This window comes from Rattus norvegicus, chromosome 19 (genome assembly GCF_021556685.1).
Source record: "Rattus norvegicus strain SHRSP/BbbUtx chromosome 19, alternate assembly SHRSP_T2T, whole genome shotgun sequence".
In the NCBI taxonomy this organism is placed as follows: Eukaryota; Metazoa; Chordata; class Mammalia; order Rodentia; family Muridae; genus Rattus; species Rattus norvegicus.
In genome coordinates this window covers 10,177,349-10,201,346 of record NC_141552.1, presented here as the reverse complement: position 1 = coordinate 10,201,346, position 23,998 = coordinate 10,177,349, and positions in this window count along the sequence as shown.

Sequence of the window (23,998 nt, the reverse complement as noted above, 5' to 3'; positions counted from 1 at the left end):
GCAGGTGGATGGCTTAACACAGAGACAATCGGGGTTGGGAATTTAGCTCAGTGGTAGAGCGCTTGCCTAGCAAGTGCAAGGCCCTGGGTTCAGTCCCAGCTCCGAAAAAAAGAAAAAACAAAACAAAACAGAACAAAACAAAACACAGAGACAATCGAGGCTGGAGAGATGGCTCAGTGGTTAAGAGCACTGACTGGGGGCTGGGGATTTAGCTCAGTGGTAGAGCGCTTACCTAGGAAGCGCAAGGCCCTGGGTTCGGTCCCCAGCTCCGAAAAAAAGAACCAAAAAAAAAAAAAAAAAAAAAAAGAGCACTGACTGCTCTTCCAGAGGTCCTGAGTTCAATTCCCAGCAACCACATGGTGTCTCACAACCATCTATAATGAGATCCAATGCCCTCTTCTGGTGTGTCTGAAGACAGCTACAGTGCACTTATATACTTAAATAAATAAATAAATCTTAAGAAAAAAACACATAGTATCTGAGTCCCTGATATTTCCTACCTTGAAAAGTGATAGTACAGGATATTGGCAACTTGAAGTCACCATAAGGAGTTTCTGTATCCATAAACTGCCCCTTCTCTAGTCATACTCACTTCCCTTTCCTCCTCTGTAACCCCTCCCGGGTGGGGGGGGCTCGATGTTTCCCATTTCTACAGTTGGTAGAAGGCTCCACAGCTGGAATCATAAAAAGTACAATCCTTGGCAGTTTTTTACTCAGTAACTTTTTAAAATTGTGATTGAACCCTGGCCTCTCAGACAGTAGACAAGTGTTCAACCACTGAGCTACATCCCTGCCTTATTTTTTTTAAAGATTTTATTTATTTTAATTATATGTAAGTACACTGTAGGTGTCTTCAAACGCACCAGAAGAGAGCATCCCATTGCAGATGGTTGTGAGCCACCATGCAGTTGCTGGGAATCAAACTCAGGACCTCTGGAAGGGCAGTCAGTGCTCTTAACTGCTGAGCCATCTCTCCAGCCCCAAGTCTTATTGTTTTACTTTATATTTCAAGATAGGCTTTCAGGAAGTTACCCAGGCTGGCCTTGAACTTACTGTGTAGCCCAGGTCAGCCTTAACTGTGTAACCCTACCTCAGCCTCTAGAATAGCTGGATTTATCAGTTATGTCCAGAAAGTCCATTCTGCTCAGTTGGTAATGACTTGGCAATTTATTCAAGTCACAGCTTGAATCAGTAGCTGCTTTGGCGGGTGGATTATATCATATTACATTGTATTGTATTGCATTACATTGTATTGCATTGCATTGTATTGTATTACATTGTATTGTATTGTATTGTATTGTATTGTATTGTATTGTAATGTATTGTACTGTATTCCTAGCATTCCACTGTATGGGCGTACCACCATCTGTTTATTCATGCACTATTCAAGGACATCTGGGTTGTCTCTGAGTTTTCTGCTATGGATGTCATGTATAGGTTTCTGTGTAAACCCATGTTATCCCTCTTCCTTAAATGCTACAGACACAATGCTGAGCTGTATCATTGCGGGATGTCACTATTTATTTATATTTATTTGGCTTTTTGAGGAAGGGTTTCTCTGTGTAGCCCTGCCCGTCCTAGAACTCACTCTTCTAGACTGCTTTTTAATTGTCAATATAACAGTTATATCCTTCCCTGACCACAGTGAAGGAATGATTTACCCCATGCTCTCCAGCGTTTGGCTGCTTCACTACTTTTTCAGTTCAGAGGACTTTCTGACAATGAAAAGTTACATCTCATTGTGGTTTTAATTTGTGTTTCCCTAATGGTCCTGATATGGAATGCATTTTCATGTGATAGTGTTTGTATTCTTCCTTTGGTGAAACATTTCTTGCTGTTTTTTCCAAGTTCTAGTTTGATTATCTACCTCTTGTTGTTGATTTTTGAGAGCTCTTAACATATTGTAAGTACTGGACCTCTTCTGAATATGTGGTTGGCAAATATTTTCTCTAGTTTCTTTTCCTCTTACAGTATATTTAATGTATCCCTTCCTTACTCTCTCTCTCTCTCTCTCTCTCTCTCTCTCTCTCTGTGTGTGTGTGTGTGTGTGTGTGTGTGTGTGTGTGTGTATGCTTGTAAGTGAATGGCACATGTGTGTGGGTGTCTACAGAGGCCAGAAGAGGGTGTTGGATCCCTTGGAGTTGGAGTTATAGGTGGTTGTGAGTCACTCACTAAGGGTGGGAACCAAATTCAGGTCCTCTAGAGGAGCAGCAAGAACTCTTAACCACTGAGGTCTCTCAGTCCTATCCTTCCCTTCTGCTCCCTTCCCTTTCCCTTCTCTTCCCCTCTCTCAGTCCCTCTCTCAGTCTCTCTCTCTCTCTCTCTCTCTCTCTCTCTCTCTCTCTCCCTCCCTCCCTCCCTCCCTCTCCCTCTCCCTCTCCCTCTCCCTCTCCCTCTCCCTCTCCCTCTCTCTCTCCCTCTCTTCCTGCCTTCCTCCCTTCCATTATTTCTGTGCAAGGAAGCAAACTCAGGGAATGCCACTGAGCCACCTCCCAGCTCAACAGATACTCTAATGAAACAAAGCCACTTACAGTTTTATAAGGGACGCATTATTCATTTTTCCTTTTGAAGCCAGTCTAGAAAATACATTTCCTTCTTTTTATTTCACAAATTTCATAATTTTAGATTTTGCATTTAGACCTCTGATCCTAAGGGAAGCCTGGCAGCATGTGTCTAGGATTTCAGGATTTCAGCATGTAGTAGCCGAAGGAGATGGATTACTGTGATTTAGACGCCAACCTGGACTAGACAGGAAGTCCCAGGACACCTGAGACAACATAGACTCTGTCTCAAAGAAACAAAAAAAATGTAAATAAAATGATGATCCTTGGGGTTTGGCTGGGGTCGGAGGAAGCCGTTGGTTTAGCTTTTTGTTTTTTGTTTTTTTGGGTTCTTTTAGACAGTTTGGTATAGTTCAGACTACCCTCAAACTCATTATATGTTGAGGTTGGTCTTGAACACCTGACCCACGTCATTTGCCACTGTACTGGCTAGGTTTGTTTGTCAACCTAACATAAGCTAGCATCATCAGAGAGGAGGGTGCCTCAGTTCAGAAAATGCTTCCCTGAGATCCAGCTGTAAGGCATTTTCTTAATCAGTGACCAGTGTTGGAGGGCTCAGGCCATTGTGGGTGATGCCATCCCTGGGCTGGGGGGTCCTGGGTTCTAAATGAGAGCAGGCTGAGCAAGACATGGGAAGCAAGCCAGTAAGCAGCACCTCTCCATGCCTTCTACATCAGCTCCCACCTCCAGCATCCTGCCCTGTTTGAGTTCCTGTCCTGACTTCCCTTCAGTGATGAACAGCAGTGTGGAAGTGTAAGCCAGACAAACCCTTTCCTCCCCAGTTTGCTTTTTGGTCCGGGTGTTTTCATCACAGCAATAGAAACCCTGACTAAGGAAGTTGGTACTGGGAGTGGGGTATTGCTCTAACAGACCTGACTATGTTTTGGGGAGGATTGTGGAAGGACTTTGTAACTTTGGGCTAAAAGCTACTATACTGACTGGTTTTCTGTGTCAACTTGACACAAGCCAGAGTCATAGAGAGAAAGGAGCCTCCCTTATGGAACTGCAGCCTTGAGATCCAGCTGTAAGGCATTTTCTTAATTAGGGATCAAGGCAGGAGGGCCCAGCCCATTGTGAGGTGTAGCCTCGAGTTGGTGGTATTGAGTGTTGAGACCTCAGGGGGATGTTCTGTAGGAGCTTGGAAGATAAGAGTGTCAAGGGCAATGTGGAGGATGGTGGCCTGGCTTGTAAGGGAAGATTAAAGGCTCTGTCAGGGTTGTTTGTTATTTTGATTTAAGATCCTGTGGTTCTGGTTAGTTGGAGCTGAAGAATCAGCTGTGATTTAACAAGAGACCATAACAACTGACATGAAACCTTAGTGTTACTGGGACAACTGAAGCTGGCTAGCTAGAGCTAAGAGATTAGTGATGATTCAGAAGAGACCTGAATCACTGAAGTGAACATTTCTGGACGTGTTCACTGAGAGCACAGAGAACCTGTGTTCCAGCGGCAGCCCCAGTTGTACCTTGTGATGTCAGCTGGACTTGGTAGTGTGTAAGAGTCACCCAGATGGTGCTGGTTTTAAAGGCACAAAGGGGATCAGGAGCAGCTGAGGCGTGGCGCTGTGAGAGGCCAGAAGAGGCCACTGGTGCAAGTGCAGCCTCGGTGGCAGTTGACAACCAGGACTGAAGACGCCAAGACTCAACAGGCAAAGACGTTGAGGCTTGGCATCAGGAAGAGAGCTTAGGAGAAGCTGTTGGTGAAAGTGCAGCCCAGTTTCAGCCAAAGACACCAGCAGTTTTGGAGAGTCCCGTACCACCAAAAACAGCATCAGCTGTGGGGTAGAGCCAGCTGGAGTCTACGTGACGAGCTGTTTGTGCTACAGTGGGTAGAGCTGGAGAAGTGACCCAAACCTATTGTGAGTGGATCCCAGATATTGCATGACTGGAGTGTGCTTTGCTTTGGTTGTGACTATGCCCTGATTTTCCTCTTGAAGTAAGAATTTTTCTAGAGCCAACAGTTCTTTTTTTAATAAAGATTTATTTATCTTTATTTATATGAGTACACTGTAGCTGTCTTCAAACACACACCAGAAGAGTGCATGAGGTCCCATTAGAGATGGTTGTGAGCCACCATGTAGTTGCTGGGAATTGAACTCAGGACCCCTGGAAGAGCAGTCAGTGCTCTTAACCACTGAGCCATCTCTCCAGCCCAAGCCCACAGTTCTTAAAAAATCCTTTTCTAGGGGGATGAAGAGATAGCGTGGTGGCCAAAAGCCCTTGCTGCTCTTGCAGAGAGCACCAGAGTTTGGTCTCCAGCACCATATGATGGCTCATAGCCATCCACAACTCCAATTCTAGGGGATCTGACACCCACTCCTGACCTCTGCAGCACCAGGCACACATGTGGTGCTCAGACATGCATGCAGGCAAAACACTCATACACATAAAATAAATCTAAAGAAAAAATTAAAACATTATTCTATTTTTAAAGAAGTGAGGAAAGGGGTCTCGTTTAGCCAAACCTGCATAGCCAAGGCTGGCCTTGAATCCTGCTACCTCCACTTTCCAAATTCAGTGACTTTTGGCATCTACCATTATACCTAGCTTGCTTTTTTTCTTTTTCTTTTCTTTTCTTTTTTTTTTTTTTTTTTTTTTTTTTTTTTTGGTTCTTTTTTTCAGAGCTGGGGACCAAACCCAGGGCCTTGCGCTTGCTAGGCAAGCGCTCTACCACTGAGCTAAATCCCCAGCCCCTATACCTAGCTTTCTAATTTTCTTTTGTTATGTATTTTTTTTTACTCAATTCTCTTATATTGTATATATGTCTGTGGGGACATGCATGCCACAATGTGAGTGCAGGTGTCTGTCTATGTGTATGTGTCTCTGTGTGTATCTGTCTGTGTGTGTGTATGTGTCTGTGTGTCTGTGCGCAAATCAGAGGACAACCTTTAGGAGCTGGTTCTCTCCTTCGACTCTCCAGGATTCAAACTCAGGCCCTCAGGCTTGAGAACAAACACTCTTGCCTGCTGAGCTCCCTTGACTCCATTTTCTTTTTCTTTTTTTTTTATGATTTATTTTTATTTATTATATCTGAGTACACTGTCACTCTCTTCAGACACACCAGAAATCTCCATTACATCAAGTCTCCATTACAGATGGCTGTGAGCCACCATGTGGTTGTGGGAATTGAACTCAGGACCTCTGGAAGAGCAGTCAGTGCTCTTAACCACTGAGCCATCTCCCCAGCCCCTCCATTTTCCAATTTAAAACTACTTATATCATTATATTCAAGGGGACCAGCAGTCCAGTTCAGTAGTATTGGAATAGCAGCAGTCGGTGGCAGTTGGTGACCTAGCAGAAATAGCCAGACCTCAGCCAAATCAGCACAAGTCAGCAGGAGGGGCCTGGACCAGCAGGGATGCCTCTCTCAACAGAGGGAAGATCAGCAAAGGTGTGCGACCAAGAAGCATTGCAGAGCTCTCCCAGCAAGCCCAGTCTCTGTCACTGTCCGTTAATTCCTATTTATGCTCCCTCCAAACACCATGCGCTCTCCACCGGTCTTCCCTCAGCACATGAGTTTGTCTTAGCAAAACTCCATGTGAGTGTGTGTGTATCCGCTGACATCACTCTGTCAATCACCCCGAGACTGGGAGCAGCAAAAAGCCCCAGCATACACCAAAAGGGTGCGTTTCTCTCTATGGAGTCCTGACAAATGCAGCTCAACTACACAATGTAAAGCGGACCAATCCATGGGTGTTGTTAGCAAAGAATCCTTCGTCACGTGTCCTTTCACGTGCTTGCTTTAGCAGAACATCCTTTTACTTGTGTCTGCCTTAGTGAAACATCCTTTCACCTGTGTCCGATTCAGGAGAACATTCCTTCACGTGTGTGCCCCACACCTGGCTTTGCTTTTTTTTTTTTTTTTTTTTTTTGAGCTGGGGACCGAACCCAGGGCCTTGCACTTGCTAGGCAAGCGCTCTACCACTGAGCTAAATCCCCAACCCTACAACTGCCTTTGCAAGGGGCTCTTCAGTTTCTACTTCACACATCATTGTACATTATTATTATTATTATTATATACTAACGTATACTACATAAGAAAAGGAAAGTCATTCCTTTTCCAGTGTTTGCTCCCACTCTGTGTGCCTCCCGATTGTCTATGGTACCTTGTTTCCTTGCTTGTTTGCAGAAGGTTAATGGTGGGTCGATATCGTTAGTTTACTTTTAGGATAAAAAACATCAGGTTTGCTTTATATTCTGGAAGATCATTCCCCCTGGATATAGGATTCTGGGCTGACAGCTCTTTTCTTTCCCCGTTTGAAAACTATTATTCCTTTTCTTTCTGGCCACCATGGTTTCTTGTACGAGAGCTTCTGTCACCAGCACTGTGTCCCATAGGTAATGCATCCATTTTATTTTCCTGGCTATCTTCAAGGTTTTTCTTCTTTGGCTTTCAGTCATTTAATTCTGTTAAGTGTTAGGTTTGGCGCTGTCCTGTTTGAGGTTCACCTGGCCCCTGAACCTGAGGGTTTGTCTCCTTTCACAAATCCCAAGGTTTGCCATCGAGTTCCCTGTTTTGCATTTTTCCAAGGGACTCTACTGGCACTGATATCAGATGTCGCTCTCTTAAAGATCTCTGAGGCTGTGATCACTTTTGTTTTAGTGTTTTATGGGGAGTCCTACTGTTCCCTCTTCCAGTTCAGAGAGTTTTCTCTTTAGATGCTGGTTTCGGCAGCTGAGACACCCACAGAGCTGTCAATGGCAGCCACTGTGTCTTTTCCGTTCTAAAATTTCCATTTGGAGCTCTTTTGTTTCTTCTGCTTCTTTAAAAGAATTTAAAAAAAAAGGGAATGTGTGTTTTGCCTACATAGATGTCTGTGCACCATATGGGTGCCTGGTGCTTGCAGAGGCCAAAAGGGGGCAGAAACAGATTCCCTAGAAACTGGAGTTATAATTGCAAGCCACCGTGTGAGTGCTGGGAATCAAACCCACGCCCTCTGGAAGAAGCACAGCCAGCGCTCTTAACCACTGAGCCATCTCTGCAGCTCTTTACTGAGAAGTCGAGCATTGTCCCCAGCACTGCTGTAGTTGGGCACTGGAGCATTTCATGATGGCCTCTTCTGCCACCTCACTAGAGAATACTGACAATTCTGTCATTTCCGCATTGGAATTTATTGATTGCATTAAAAAGAAAACTTGGTTTGGGGGTCTTTGGTTCTCTAGATAGGTGCTTTTGGAGAGCTTGATTTTTTGCGGGGTTGGGGGATTGCCTTCTGCGTCAGCTAACATTCCCTGCTGCGCTCCAGTAGGACAAACCTGAGGCTGGTGGAGCAGAAGCACAAGTTCCTCGCTGGCCTCTGCTGACACCTGTTGCTCCTCACTGTCGGGCAGGGAGGAAGAGTTCCATGACACCACTGTGGGGGGCGTGGATACCTTCTGACCCCTGGGTCACATGAAAGTCTCCACCATCCACTGTGCTTCCTCTGATAACGACCACGGAGGGGAAGAATTGGGACAGCTCCTCATACACGGATGCCTATTTCTGCTGCAGGAGGACTTCATAATTAGCTGGCAAAAAAGTAGGGGTGCTTCAATGATAGCCTAGCAAGTACAGAAAACTATAGGGTTCCCTGCTCTACTAAGGATGGGAATTCAACTCCAGATTTTTTTTTTCCTGCGCTTTTTGCCCAGAGTAAGCTGATACTAAGTAAGACATTTATTTTGTCTTTTTTTTTTTTTTTCCAGAGCTGAGGATCGAACCCAGGGCGCTCTACCACTGAGCTAAGTCCCCAACCCCAAGACATTTTGTCTAGTGAGGAAGCGCTTTCTGGGGTACTTAGATTAGGGACAGGCTTTATGTGTTTGCTCTGCTTGTTCCTGCTCTTATCTCTGCACCTCGGGGCTGTTGGGATTGTCAGCTCCTTGTTCTGTACAGGAGACAGAACAAAGGCCAGGGAATTCCCTGATGGGCCGTTCCCTAGCCTGGGAGCCTTCTCTCTGCCTTTCAGCTCCTTCTTGGGGTTGTTCACACAGCATATTAGTTGCACTTAGTGCCAGGCATAATGGAAACACTGGCCTGTCCACCTTCCCAGAAACAGCTCACTCAGGGGTGGGGATGAACGTGAACACTATCCCTGATCTGACCTTGAATCAAACAATTAGTGTCTATTAAACCACCGGTCTAATGGTGCTGACTTGAGTGTGTGTGTGTGCATGTGTGCGTGTGTGTGTGTGTGTGTGCGTGTGCATGTGTGTGCAGAAGTAGTTGTCATTGTTGTATCACTGACATGTAATAAACCACACATTTCAAATGTTGAATTTTGACATAGGCATACACTCATGAAACTATCAACACATTCAACATGGTGAACAACATCTTTTCCTTAGTTCCCTTGTTTGTCACTCCCCCGGCCTCGCCATGCCCCAAGTATCCATGTGTTAGTAATATTGAAAAACTGAGCCAGATGGTGGTGGTACACACTTTTAATCCCAGCAGGCAGATCTCTATGAGTTGGAGGCCAGCCTGGTCTACAGAGTTCCAGGACACCGAGGGCTACATGGAGAAACCCTGTCTTGAAAACAAAACAAAACAAAACAAAACAAAAAAACTGAAATGGTAGTACACGATTTTAATGCCAGCTTTAAGAAGGTAGAGGCAGAAAAGTCAGGAGTTCAAGGCCAGCCTCCACTGTGTAACAAGGTCACAGTCAATTTGGGCTCCCAGCAAAATCATCCACAAAGGTGACCATTTCTAAATAATTATGAAAGGTGAACATGAAAGAAGTCACCCCCTCCCCCCCAAAAAAAACCCAACATAAACTGAATAATTCCATATACACGCAAACAGACAGTTATACACAAACACAGTGCATATGTACACATATGTTACAGTATAGTTAGATGGTATATACATGTACATAGCATATCTCCATGTGGAACTGTTTCAGTCCTATACTATTTAACATTAAGTATTCCCAAACAGCTATTCTGAAAAAGTCTTCCCATGGCACAGGTGAGACGGCTCAGCAAGTGCTTGTCAGGGCTGGTGACTTGAGTTCCCTCTCCAGGACCCACATAGTAGAAGGAGAGAATGATCCTGAGGTCTGTTCTCTGATCTCATGGAGAGATGGCTCAGTGGTTAGAGCACTGACTGCTCTTCCAGAGGTCCTGAGTTCAATTCCCAGCAACCACATGGTGGCTTACAACCATCTGTAATGGGATCCGATACCCTCTTCTGTGTGTCTGAAGAGAGTGACATTGTATTTATATACATAAAATAATAAATTTTTAAAAAGTGTAAAAAGAATTTAAAAATCTCATGTAGACATGGTAGTGCTCACCTTCAATACTAGCGATTGGGAGGCAGGGGCAGGTTCATCTCTCTGAATTCCAGTCAGAGCTACGTCAGCAAGACCCTGTCTCAAAAGAAAAACATAATCTCCCCAAGGCCCACCTTCAGAATCTGAACTCTGAAGTTGCACGCCTTAAATGGTCTTTCAACTCTTAGGGATTGGAGAGATGATGACGGGCACTGGGGATGACTAAGGAAAGACTTCAAAGGGGACCGGCGGGTGTGTCCAGCCTCAGCCGGCTAGTCCTCTGCTAACAAGGCCGTTGGCAAGTCTTTGCCTGTCCCAGAACCCCAGGCCCTCTGGTTTATAATCACAGGTGAGAACAGGTCTGGTTCGGAATCCAGGGATGAGATTGATAACATCCTCGGCTCTGAGCAAGGGAGGATGGTGTATGGTCATGGGTAGGGTAGTCCATGATGGTTTCAGTTCAGTGTCAATGTTGGGTCCTGGGAAGCTCATGGAGCCATTCAGCCCCATATGCCCATTTTGGAGGTCTATCAGTCCCACCAGACTGACAAATTTATTGTATATATTTCACTCTTGCCTCAGTTCCCTCCTGGCCCTATAGCTCTCCTCTCTAGCTCCCCTGAACCACTTTGGATAGAAGAGACCCTAGAGCCTAGAGTTAGAAAGCAATGCCCAGGGGGACTGAGGCAGTGAAGACGGTACACCCAGTTCTGTGCCTATATGAGCTCTTGTGGTCCAAAGAGAAGCTGTGCTCAGGAAGCCAAGAGAACCCAAGAAGGAAAGGGTCGTGCTCAAGCACATGGGGTTGGGAAGTCACGGCATAGTTCCACCTCTGAAGACTCCTCTCGACGCTACGTACTTCAGTTTGTCATCTCTGAAGCAGAGGGATGATGATGTTGGTGACAATGAGGAGGAGGATGGAGTATTTCCCCCTTAGAATGCTGAGAAAATATATAGGAAGGCCTTGGGATAAAGCCTGGCACCTCTGAGAGACTCCCCCAAAATACTTACTATTTTTCCTTATGGGTGAGTGAATGGCACAGGCACTGTATACTGTCTGACAGTGGGCGTTGGGAACTGAACTTGGGTCCTCTTCAAAAGCAGCAAGGTTCTTAACCTCTGAACCATCTGTCTAGCCTGTGTTATTTTCTTTTTTTTTTTTTTTCTTTTTTTCAGAGCTGGGGACCGAACCCAGGGCCTTGCGTTTGCTAGGCAAGCGCTCTACCACTGAGCCAAATCCCCAACCCCGTTATTTTCTTTTTAAACACTTATTTTGCTTTTTAATCGTGTGTGTGTGTGTGTGTGTGTGTGTGTGTGTGTGTGTGTCTGAGAGAGAGAGAGAGAGAGAGAGAGAGAGAGAGAGAGAGAGAGAGAGAGAAAGTGTAGGTGTTGGATGCCCCGGAGTTGCAGTAATAGGTGTTATGAGGCTCTGATGTGGGTGCTGGGAACTGAACTCTAGTCCTCTGGACGGGAAGGACAAGCTCTTAACCTTTGACTTCTCTCCCCACCCTGCTTGGTTTTTAGTTTTGTATTGTCTGAAACAGGGTCTCATCATGGAACCCTAGTGGATCTGGAACTTGCTATTTACACCAGGTTGGCTTTGAACTTGTGTCAGTTACTTGCCTTTGCTGAGTACTGAGATTACAGATATAGACCACCAAATCCCGCTGAAATGTGCTCCCCCCCCCCCCATACATCCTTCTGCTTCCCGCCATGGATGATTTGAGGATGGAGGTGGACATAGTGACTGGTGAGAGCCTCCATACCAAATTCCAACCAGCCCTGTGTGCAGTAGGCAGCCCATACCCAGGGTCTAAGCCAGGCATTGTGCTGGGAGAGGGTGGGAAGAGGCATCAGCCCTGAGCACTTGGAAGTGTTCCTGAGGACAGAGGAGACGTCCAGAGCCAATCCAGCCCTGTCTTGGACATCATTGGGAGCTCAAAGGGGGTTTCTCATCCTGCTGTAGCAGCACTGAAGTCAACAGACCAATGCTAAGTGCGTGGTGCCTGCGTGTGCTGAGGGCAGTCATTTTTACCATTTGTAATTCTCTCTGGGCGTTGGTGAGGTCTCTCCAGCCCTGCCCCTGCACCCTCAGGAACCGGAAGGCTTTCTCTGAAGCCAACCCTTCAGCTCCCAGACCTCACTCCACATTGTACCTGTCGGCAGCTAGCAAAGACTCTGCCTGGTAGGTACTGTAGGTTCTCCCCAAGCTCCAGACACTCAGGCCATGCAGTGTTGCTCAGGTCCCATCATTTGCTCAGGTCCTAACCTCTGTTGCTTCCTCTTCCCTGCTACCCTCCTCTCCCACCTCTCCACCCTCCTCCTCTCTCCAGGCAAGCATCTTACCACTGAGCCATAGTCCCAGCCTCTTTCTTTTGCTATCTAAAACCAACCTGTCTCTCCTTCCTGTCTCTTCTTCTTTTCTTCTTCCTCTTCCATTTAAAAAATACGTATCTTTGCTGTTTTTTTATGAGACAGGGTCTGTCTGTGTAGCCCGGGCTGGCCTGGAACTCACTCTGTAGATCAAGCTGGTCTTGAACTCAGAGATCAGTCAATCAGCTGGGATTAAAGGTATGTGCCACCACAGTCTGGCTTTTCTTCTTTCTAAACATTGAGTGTGCGTGCGTGTGTACGTGTGTGTGTGTGTGGTGTTATATGTGAGTGTGTATGTATGTGTGCTGTGTGTGTGTGTGGTGTTATATGTGAGTGTGTATGTATGTATGTGGTATGTCTGTGTGTTATATGTGTTTGTATGTATATGTGTGGGGTGTGTGTGGTGTTATATGTGAGTGTGTATGTATGTATGTGGTATGTCTGTGTGTTATATGTGAGTGTGTATGTATATGTGGTGTGTGTGTGTGGTGTTATATGTGAGTGTGTATGTATGTGTGTGGTATGTGTGTGTTATATGTGAGTGTATATGTATGTGTGCTGTGTGTGTGTGTGGGGTGTTATATGTGAGTGTGTATGTATGTGGTATGTCTGTGTGTTATATATGTGTGTGTATGTATATGTGTGGGGTGTGTGTGGTGTTATATGTGAGTGTGTATGTATGTGTGTGGTATGTGTGTGTGTTATATGTGAGTGTGTATGTATGCTGTGTGTGTGTGGTGTTATATGTGAGTGTGTATGTATGTGTGTGGTATGTGTGTGTTATATGTGAGTGTGTATGTATGTATGCTGTGTGTGTGTTATATGTGAGTGTGTATGTATGTATGTGTGGTGTGTGTGTGTGTGTGTGTGTGTGTGTACCCATGAGTCACAACATATGTGGGAAGGTCAGAAGACAATCGGTAGGATTCGGTTCTCTTTCCTCCTATGTGTGTCTGGGGTCTTCAGGTTGGTGACAAACCCTTTACCTATTGAGCCATGAGCCAGCCTCCCACTCAATCCATTCTCCTTGTTTTTTGTTTTGTTAAAGGATTTTATGTCAATTCCCTGTTCTCCCTGCATTCGTGTAAGTACATCTTGTGTGTGCAGTGCCTGAGAAGGTCAGAAGAGGACTCGAGTTACAGAGCATCCAAATGGTGTTCATGACTCTGTAACTCCAATTTCAGAGGGTCTGACCCTTCTTCTACCCTCTGTCGGCCCCAGACATGCCTGTGGTGCATACACCCACACTCACATATACACACATACACACACTCACACATACACATACACACACTCACACATACACACACACTCACACACACACTCACACACACACATACACACACACATACACACACTCACACACATACACACACACTCATACTCACACACACATACACACACTCACACATACACATACACCCACTCACACATACACATACCATACACACACTCACACATACACATACACACACTCACACATACACATACACACACTCACACATACACATACACACACTCACACATACACATACACACACTCACACATACACACACTCACACATACACATACACACATTCACACATACACATATACACACTCACACATACACACATACACACATACACATACACACATTCACACATACACACACTCACACACATATACACACACTCATACTCACACACACACTCATACTCACATACACACTCACTCACACACACACATGCAAAACAGCCAAACATTTTTTAAAAGACTACATCAAGAGTTCGAGAAGTGTGAAATCTTCCCGAGACTTTCTCTTTGAAAATAGTTCAGAGATGGGAAGAGAAGGAAGTGAAAAAACCTAGGTGTGGCCCACTAACAGGGAGTCTGAGGCAGGAGGATTATAAATTTGAAGCCAATCTACAACACACGAAGAATTGAAGGCCAGCTTGTGCAACTTAGCACATAACCCTTCTCCCCCTTTCCTTTAAACTCACTATACAGGCCTGGCTGGTCTCAAACTCACAGAGATCTGTCTCCTAAAGAATGGAATTAAAGGTATGTACCACCATGCCTGGTCAGACCATATCGTAAAATAATCCTCTGTTTTTAAAGGACTGGGGCTTAGAGCTCAGTGAGAACCCATCCCTAAAACAAGTCCTGGATTCAAACTTCAGTACCACAAGGGGTAAAATTGAGGGAACAGAAAATACCTTTTCAGGACTTGGACCAGTTGTGAGTTCACCATGGAAACATGCCTCTGGCTTCCTGGGCCTCTCAGCCTCTACCTGGATCAGGAAGTACTGGTCCCATTTCACAGAGAGCAACTGAGGCCCAAGAGTAGAAGAATCTACCCGAAAGGAAATGGCTCAGTCAGTAAAGGGCTCACTGTCCAGGAGGACCAGTGTGTGATTCCCTGGAGCCCATGTGAGGAGAGCCAAGCCAGTGTGGTGGCGCATGCGTGTTATCCTGGTGCTAGAGAGCCAAAGACAGGCAGCTCCCTAGGGCTCCCAGGCCAGCCAGCCTAGACTGCTCACTGAGATCCTGGCAAAGGAAGTGCCCTGTCATCAAAAACAAGGTGGGTAGTGTTCTTGAGGAGTGGTACCTAAGTTTGACCTGTGGCCTACATGTGTGTTTACGTTTACACACCCACACACGCAAACACACACACACACAAGAATATGTGTAAAATAATAGTTGCTCAGAATGTGAATTGGTGACCATGAAGACTGTTTCTTGGGGCCCCAACATAATCTAGAAGTATAGGGGTCCTTGGCTGTGGTCACGTCCACATATGGGGCCTCCTGCAAGGGCCTTACTTTCTCCCAACAGCCCAGCTTCACTCTTGGGCAAAGGGAGGCTTGGCAGAGCTACACCCAAGAGATGAAACCAGGAACCACAGGGAATCTCCAGCTCCCAGCCACCCAGCACAGCTCCCAGCTTGGCGAATTCCTCTAAGTGGAGCTGGTAAATGGCCAGTGCCTTTGAGATCCCAGGCTCCTCTGGGCAGGAACACTGACATTCCTTTCCCTTGGCCAGTTCAGATGAAGCTCCTTGTGTTCCCCAACCCCAGCTGACAGTGACACAAGCCAGTCTCCCCAGGAAACTTTACATCAAAGGAGATGACCTGGAGGGGTGGAGAGGAAAGACGTGGGTCCCTAGCTGTTTCTACTTCCTTCCTACAGGGCTGCCCACGAGGGGCCATTTCTATTCCTGATGGGCCAGGAAAGCAGTCCTCAGGAAGGAGGCTCAAGACAACAGCCCACCCTCCCCCAGCCCAGAGCTCTCACAACTAGTCTCCCAAGGTCACTGTCTTGAGCATACGGGTGAACAGAACAGCAGGTCAGACAAGCTATTCTCCAGGGCGAACGTGCCCAGCAGTCAGTGCACACCTGAGTATCTGTTTGTAGGCTAGGTGTAGGGTACTAGGGCCACTGTGGTCCACAAGTACAGCGCATATTCTTTCAGAGCCCATGGTCTAGGGCAAGGAATGAGCCTTGATCTAAGCACCACTAGTTGCAGGCATGATGAAGAGAGGACTGTGGTGCGTCTAGAGATAGAGGGAGGCCAGACTCACAGTCTGTTAAGGGGAAGGGAGAGGATATTCTGGCTTGAAGGAATGGCACAGGTAAAGGTCCTGTGTCAGACTCAAGCATGGCCTGTCCCACAGCATGGGAGGAAGTTTGAGCCAAGCATGCAGCTTGGTGAGCCTGGCCGTACGGGATCTCAAAGGACGGTTCAGGGATCCATCTGGAGAGTAATAGATGGTTCATCAAGCTGCTCCATACAGAAGAGGAACGGACGCCATCAGCATCCTGGAAGGCAGCCCTATGGCTGCCTGTAGAGAACATACAGAGGGGCCTGCAGAGAGGAAGACAGGAAGTGAAGGCAAGCCTGTGGAGAAGCGGTGTGGGGTGGGCACAGCAGGAAGACCTCAGACTTCTTCAGGAAGACGGGTATCCCTGATCATGGAGATTGGCTGCTCCTGGAAGCCACGAGATTAAAAAGGAGATCAGAAAAGCAATGACCTCAAGACTCCATTGATCTCTCTCTCCTCTCTCTCTCTCTCTGTCTCTCTCTCCTCTCTCTCTCTCTGTCTCTCTCTCCTCTCTCTCTCTCTCTCTCTGTCTCTCTCTCTGTCTGTCTCTGTCTCTGTCTCTGTCTCTGTCTCTCTGTCTCTTTCTCTCTCTCTCTCTCTCTCTCTCTCACACACACACACACACACACACACCCCACACACGCACGCACGCACGCACGCACGCACGCACGCACATATACACACAGCCTAGCTGTATGCTTCTTCAAGTTTAACTTGTCCCTCTGGCCTTCCTCCTCCTCCTCCTTCAAAGGGAGGCTTTGTGTGTCCAAGTGCCCTGCAGAGGAAACCCACACTTCATCTCAACACCCCCTTGTGGTCGTTTTTTCGCTTTTGTAAACAACACTACAGTGGGCACTTGTTTGGCTGAATATTTGCACCCACTTCAAGTGCTCACACATGCCCTGGGCTGAGATGCCCAGAAGTGAATGGTCTTTGTTCTCGCTGCATTTTTGCCAGACTGCCTTGTTGCCCTCTAAGGACGGGAATCGCCAATGAAGGGAACCTTTCCAGTGCCTCAGGTCAAAGCCCTTGCAACTTTAATACGGATTCTCGGATGATAAAGAACCCAAACCCAAACTGATCCAAAGGCCACTGTGATGTGCCTGGGCCATTTAAATTCGTTCACACTCCCACTCCGCATTTCACACGTGCCTTGGCCAACAGTTGGACTTGGATGGATGAAGGTAAAAATGTGTGTTCAGTTCACAAGTGAAGTCTTATGAACATGGGGATTTGGGAGCACCTGGAAAGGTCTGTCCCCACCAGTTAACAGTTCCATGGTGTCTTAGGGTCTCTATTCCCGCACAAAACCAAGAAGCCAGTTGGGTAGGAAAGGGTTTATTCAGCTTACACTTCCACATTGCTGTTCATCACTAAAGGAAGTCAGGACAGGAACTCACACAGGGCAGGAACCTGGAGGCAGGAGCTGATGCAGAGGCCATGGAGGGATGCTTCTTACTGGCTTGCTTCCCCTGGCTTGTTCAGCTTGCTCTATTATAGAACCCAGGACCACCAGCCCAGGGACGGCACCACCCACAATAGGCTGGGTCCTCCACCTTGATCACTAATTAAGAAAACGCCTTACAGCTGAGTCTCATGGAGACATTTCCTCAAGGGAAGCTCCTTTCTCTGTGATAACTCCAGCTTGTGTCAAGTTGACACACAAAACCAGCCAGTATAGATGGGGTCTTAGAGGGCTGTGGTGGGGGGATTGTTTGTTTAATTGATTGGTTGTTTGCCTGATGGATTAGAGGCTCTCTGCAGAACCAGCAGAACATCAACCCACAGCTATTCTGTACATTGGTGTTCACCAAGGCTCAGTCCCAGTGAACGTCAGTCCACAGAGCTCACCCACCCTTGGTACAAGAGCAGTGTTACCCACTGGGTCTGTGGGAGATAGAGGTCTGGGGAGCGGGTATAGGCAGAAGTTAATTCTCTGCTATACCCTTACTCTCCTCTCTTACCTCTCAGCCCACCGGACAGGGGAAGGGAACAGGTGCCAGGAGTGGGTGTGACCCTGACCATCATTGGGGCGTGTGTGTGTGTGTGTGTGTGTGTGTGTGTGTGTGTGTGTGTGTAGATCCAGGGTCTCCATTCAACCTATCCCATTCCATTCAACCTATCCCATGGGGCTTTCTGCTGCTTCTGCCTTCACGAAGCTTGGCTAGGTCTGGGAGAAACGTATGAGAGCAGTGTGCTGGGCTCACGGGGACCTCCCACCACCTTTTAGGGAGTCAGCCCCGGTCAGCTAGCATCCAGAGCTAAAGTTGGCATCATGGCCGCCAGCTGTGCACCCCTAGCGCCTTGGCTGGTGTTTCTGCATCACCGTGTGGCAGCCCTTCCACTTTACCAGGGTGTGCTCATCCATAAAAAAATTAATGGTCCCTGCGAATAAAGAGGTACAACAGCAGAGGAAGGCTTTTTAGACAATCAATTAAAAGCCTAGGAGAGAGATTATCTCATTGAAATATCAATTTTTAATAGCCCTGCATCTTTGAGTTTCCTCTAAAAAAACTTGGCCCAAGCCATTAGCCTGCTTGCTTCTGACTTTGACTCCCGCTGCCTTGACAGAGCAGGGGCGGGGGGGCGGGGGGGCAAGGAGAATGCAAGTGCTGGCTCATTTGTTCAGTAGCTCGTTCGTTCGCTTACTTACCAACCCATTTACCCTGTGCAGTGAATCCAGCTGGGCTGGTGAGTCCAAGAGGAGGGATCGCAGGTGAGTGAGGGATCAGGAGGTCAGCACAAGCCAGGTGACCATGTCGACAGTCACAGAAGGTGGAAGCCAACTGGAAAATCATTATCGAAGAAACAGAAGGGGAGGAGCCAGAGAAGACAGTAGCGGGAGTCTGGGTGGCTGGAGGAGGCAGGGAAACACTTGTTACCTCCGTGTCCTTGGGAAGTGGCATTTGAGAGGAGACTAGAAGCACACGAGGAAGGAAGGGTCCTGTGCAGAAAGAATAACATACTTGGTGGCTCTTAGGCAGGAAGGGGTGTGGAGTGTCGCAGGTCACAGAAAGGAGGCTGAGGCTGGAACAGTGAACGAGGGGTTGGGGTGGAGCAGGAAACCTGAAAAGGGATACCATGAACTTCCTTGCTCTGCAGGCCCAAGAAGGGGTATGTGGTACACTCGAGTGTCCCATGAGCCTCTGGGACAGTGACGTGTACACACCTGCTTTGAGACGCCAGTTCCAGTTGTGCTCCTGAGCTGCTGACACCCCAGGAGGCTGCTAAAGGCCTCAACTTGAGTTCCTTACCTGAGTGGTTGCAGAACCGCTTTGATTGTCCCCCTGGGCAGTCAGGGTGTGGCAGATGACCGAGACAGGCTGCCCCACCCAGCCAGCACCTCCTCCTCTCTTCTGCCTGTCTTCTCTTGGCAGCCTCTTCAGTTTACCCCTCAGGGACTTTGGGATCAGATAAACTCTGTGTGATGTAGGGTTCCCACCAGCCAAGTTCCCCAGAAGATAACTACACCCCCAAACTCCAGTGCTCTAACTGGCAAAGGGGGCCCCGGATAGTCAAAGCTCATCACCCCATCCTTCCCCATGGAGCTAGCCTCCAGACACCTTAGTAACCATCAGGGTGGGAGTCTGAGATTGCACCCATAAGGAGAGACCAAGTAGGGCCAGGTGGGGTGGTCTGTCTTTGCTCCTGGTGGGTACTCCAATCTCAGTCTGGACATTTGCATGTTCCCTTTCTGGACAACTGGCTTCCCACACAAAGGGGACAATGGTTGAGAGGCAATACACTGCTGAAGGCTTAACACGTATGTTCTCTCACTTCCCATAGGCTATCTCCAGTGTGGAAACTGAGGCTCAGACATGGTGTTTCTTGCTTAGTAGTGTAGGCAATCCTCAGCTACTTGCTTGCTCTCTTCCTAGTTTATTCCCCACTGCCCTCAACCCATGCGTGCCTCTGTGTGTGTGTGCGTGTGTGTGCAAGGGGACTGAAGGTCAACATCAATCACTCCATCTTTTTTGTTTGAGACAGAGTTTCTCTGTGTAGCTCTGGCTGTCCTGGAATTTGCTCTGTAGACCAGGCTGGCCTTGAACTAAAGATTCGCCTTCCTCTGCCTCCTGAATGCTGGGATTAAGGATGTGCCCCACCACTGCCAGGCTCAATCTTATTTTTTTAGATAGGGTCTCTCACTGCATTAAGAGCTCATTGGTTCACCTAGTCTGGCTGGAGGTCATTAGATCCTCTGCCACCCAAGGCTTGAAATATGTCTTACCTGTTTGTTTTTGGTGTTTTGTTTTGTTTTATGTGTCTGCGTGGTTTGTTTGTTTGTTTGTTTGTTTTTCTTTAAATACAGGGTCTGATTATGTAGCTCAGGCTGGTCTTGAATTTTCAGCATGACCTCTCAGCCCTAGTTCTGGTATACAGGGATTACAGGCTGGAACCCCCACACCTTGCTTGCTCAATATCCCTTCCTGGCTGTTTTTATGTCAACTTGACCCAAGCACCAGGGGAAGGAGCCTCAGCTGAGGAAATGTCTCCGTAAGATCCAGCTTTTGGGCATTTTCTTAATTAGTGATCAATGTTAGAGGGCCCAGTCCATTTTGGGTGGGGACAGTCCAGGGCTGGCAGTTCTGGGTTCTGTAAGAAAACAGGTTGAGCTAGCCATGGGAACCAGGCTAGTAGGCAGCACCGGTCTATGCCCTCTACATCAGCTCCTGCTTCCATGTTCTTGCCCTGCTTGAGTTCCTGTCCTGACTTCCTTCAGTGACGAACAGTGATGTGGAAGTGTAAGCCAAATACACTTGCTTTTCTCCCCAACTTGCTTTGGTGACCGTGTTTCATTCAGCACGGCAGTTGTTGTGTTTTATAAGAAGAGAAGGAGAGGGGTTGGGGATTTAGCTCAGTGGTAGAGCGCTTACCTAGGAAGCACAAGGCCCTGGGTTCGGTCCCCAGCTCCGAAAAAAAGAACCAAAAAAAAAAAAAAAAAAAAAAAAGAAGGAGAGAAGGAATATGTTTGGTAGGTGTGTAGTCAGGTGTGGGGGAAGGAGGTGCCTCTGCTGGCCAATATGGAGACATCCCTTCCCCCTGAGGACCAGCCACAGACGACGACCAATAGTATAGAATAAAGTTTATTCATGGCATGGGAGGGGACTTGAGGCAGTAGAGACAGAGAAAGGCAGAGAGAGAGAGAGAGAATGAGAGAGAGAGAGAGAGAGAGAGAGAGAATAGAGGAGTAGAGGCCCAAGTGGAAAGAGAGGGGGAGGAGAATGGAGAAAGGGAGCAGGAGTAAGAGAGCAAGAGAGAGAGGAGGGGGCAAGCAGCCCCTTTTATAGTGAGTCAGGCACATCTGGCTGTTACCAGGTAACTGTGGGGCGGAGCCTAGACTAAATGCCAACAGCAATATAGGTGTGAACCCCTATATATGGCTCCCCCTGACTAAGACAGTCTCTCCCTTCTTCATGGTGCTGAGGGTGGAAGCCAGGGCCTTGCACAAGCCAAGCAAGTGCTCTACTACTGAGCTCAACCCCTTGAGTTAATTGAATGTAGGAGTAGGAACCAAAGATCAGGAGCTACTGGAAGGATCTGTGATTCTCAGGATGGAGCTGCAGGATTAGGGATAACCTTGCCAGACCTCAGTTTCTATTTGATTTAAGTTTCTAAGTGAGAGGACAGAGTGAGGCTTGGGATGAGAAAGGACTCTGCAGAGGACCTGGTGATGGCTGTGTTGGCATCCTTAGCTCAGCCCCCTCCCTTCCCCATCCTTGACTCCTTTCATCAACAAGTTAAGCAACAGCTACTCAGAATCAGGCTTCAGAGACACCTGGATCCCAGTCCTGACCTGTCACTGTCCCCTTTATGGTCTCAGTTTTCCCATCTTACCCACCTTCCAGGCGCGTGTGAAGGGTAAGATTCAACAGCACAGGTGGGAAGGAGCATGATTCCAAAGCCTCCCTCTCCTCTGCTGGGACTGACCAGGAGTCCTGCAGGCAGGACTTCCTCAGAGGTTGAAGTCCAGTCCAGCGAGGAACAGGTAAGTTGTTCCGAAGCCCTCGTGGTTCATTCTGGAATCCAGTATCCAGACTGATCTGTGTCAAGGGTACTCTGGCCACAAGGCAAGTTCAGTGATGGTCTTTGGGAAGTCGGCAGGGGAGGGAGAAAGAGGGACCCCCAGCAGGAGGGCTGTCTAGACTGTGGCTAAGTGTCAAGGTGCTAAGAACACTTGGAGGATGTGCTCAAGGAGAGAGCTGGTCCCCAGATGTGTGGATGGTGTGGTGGACAGTCATGGCTAGTTCTTGAGTGGGGAAGGAAACTTGTCCCTGGGAACCAGCAGCTTCTGTTTACGCCAGCCACAGAGATCATGCTATGAACTGGAGGCGGGCTGGAAGGCCTGTCCAGGGAGCCCCTGCTCTCTTGAGAGCCACCTCCCTGGAGCCAGGGAGGCAGCTGGTACCTCACAACCCTGCAATTACTAGATAAGGTCGGCAGTCTTCTGCTGATGGCGGCAGGGTTGCAGCAGGCTGAGCTGCAGCTGGCTCCCGGGAGTGCACAGGCATTGCCTCTGCCTCCAGGCTCCACCCCGTGCTTCAGAACGGTTGGCTGGTTGGCTGGAATGGCTGTCTGTCAGCCTCCTAGGTGGGCTAGGCACTAGGATCTTGGGTGGCTGTGCAGAGCCCTTGAGGAAGGCAGAAAGAACATGGGCAGTGGTCTCATAGGAGGTGGGCTTGGCCAGCCCATGGGTGTGTCCCCCTTTGTACAGAGAAACTAAAGCTTACTAGAAGACACCTAGCCAGTGGGAGGGTGGGATGGGCCATACATATGTCATATAAATCTGGGGCTGTTCCGGTGAGAATGCCTGATGAAGTCTTGGTTAGAGAGCAAGGGTAGACTCTGGGGTCTCCAGCCTTTAGTCACAATACAGACCTGGGATGCAAGCCCAGCCTGTCTGGAAATGCCAAGGCCTTGGATGAGGGGCGTTGAGGGTCTGGGTGGCTGCTGCATGGAGTCCCTGGGCTGCTTGCTCTCTCCAGAAGATCTCCCCTCCTCCCAAAGAAACAAGTAGCTGTGGCGGGCCAGGTTCTGCCTTCAGTTTTCTATTACCCTGTTCTCCATTCTTCCCCCCCACTCCTCTATAATGCCCCACCCCCTCACCCCAACCCATTTTTCAAGATAGGGTCTCATTATGTTGCTCTGGCTATCCTGGAATTCACTGTGTCAACCAGGCTTGCTTTGAACTCTAGGATGAAAGGCTTGCAACCCTACACTCAGTTTATCCTACTTTTCTCTATCCCTCAGTCATTCCTTCCCGCCATCATCCGAGGACACAGTGGTTGGTGGGGGTGGGGGTACCAGACCAACAACCATTCACACTAAGAGAGAAACAGGTAGGCTGAGGCTGTGAAGGGCTGTTGGGGGAGGGTAATTCTGGGTGGTGGTGATTCCACTTGGAAAGGGTAGGATAGGCAGGACCATAGGCTCCTTATCCTGGATGGGTAGCATGGGCAAGCTCTTCACTGAGACTGCCCGAGTCAGGACAAGACCATGGCTACTCAGCTGTGTGGCTGTGGTTGCTCCCTGAGCCCCTGGATTCCGGCATAAACGGTACAGTGATAGCGGCTTAGCCATCTCACTGGCTGGCAGGGAAAACTGGGAAGAGCTGCCTGTGAAACTTTTGGCGGTCACCCTTCCAGTGACCCAAGCCCCTTTAAGTGACAAGTGTCTGTGGCATGGCTGTACCTCATACTGGCTGCCTTGTACTGTTCAAAAGGGATCCTGCCCTCAAATGCCTCCCTAGGTCGGCATGAGATAAGGCTGCAGGGGCTGGTGGGGACTGGGGTACAGATAGCCTCTTACCTCCTGAGAGCAGCGGTAGCCACACAGGAGCAGGGACCATGTGGTCAAAGGTGCTGACGGCTCAGGAGAGGGAAACCCACATTTGGATGGGCAAACTTCCCATGACTAATATTAGCAGCACATTAAAGATTTTCCTTAAGGTACTAATGCTTCTGCCGTGCCATGACCCCTGGATGACTTTCACTGAAAGTCGCAGTGACCCCGGAGAGGCCGTGAGCAGGGCCCAGCCCCCACACTCCACAGCCCCTGCATTCCAGAAGCCTTACTCCTGAGGCTTCTCCTTCCCTGACCAGATCCTCTGTGCACGGACGCTCTCCCAGCAGCCTGGTGGAGAGATAGACACTGAGGAGGCCCCTGCTCCACACTATCTCTCTAGAGGTGCCAGGGAGTCTGGGGGAGCTAGGTTCTGCTCTGTG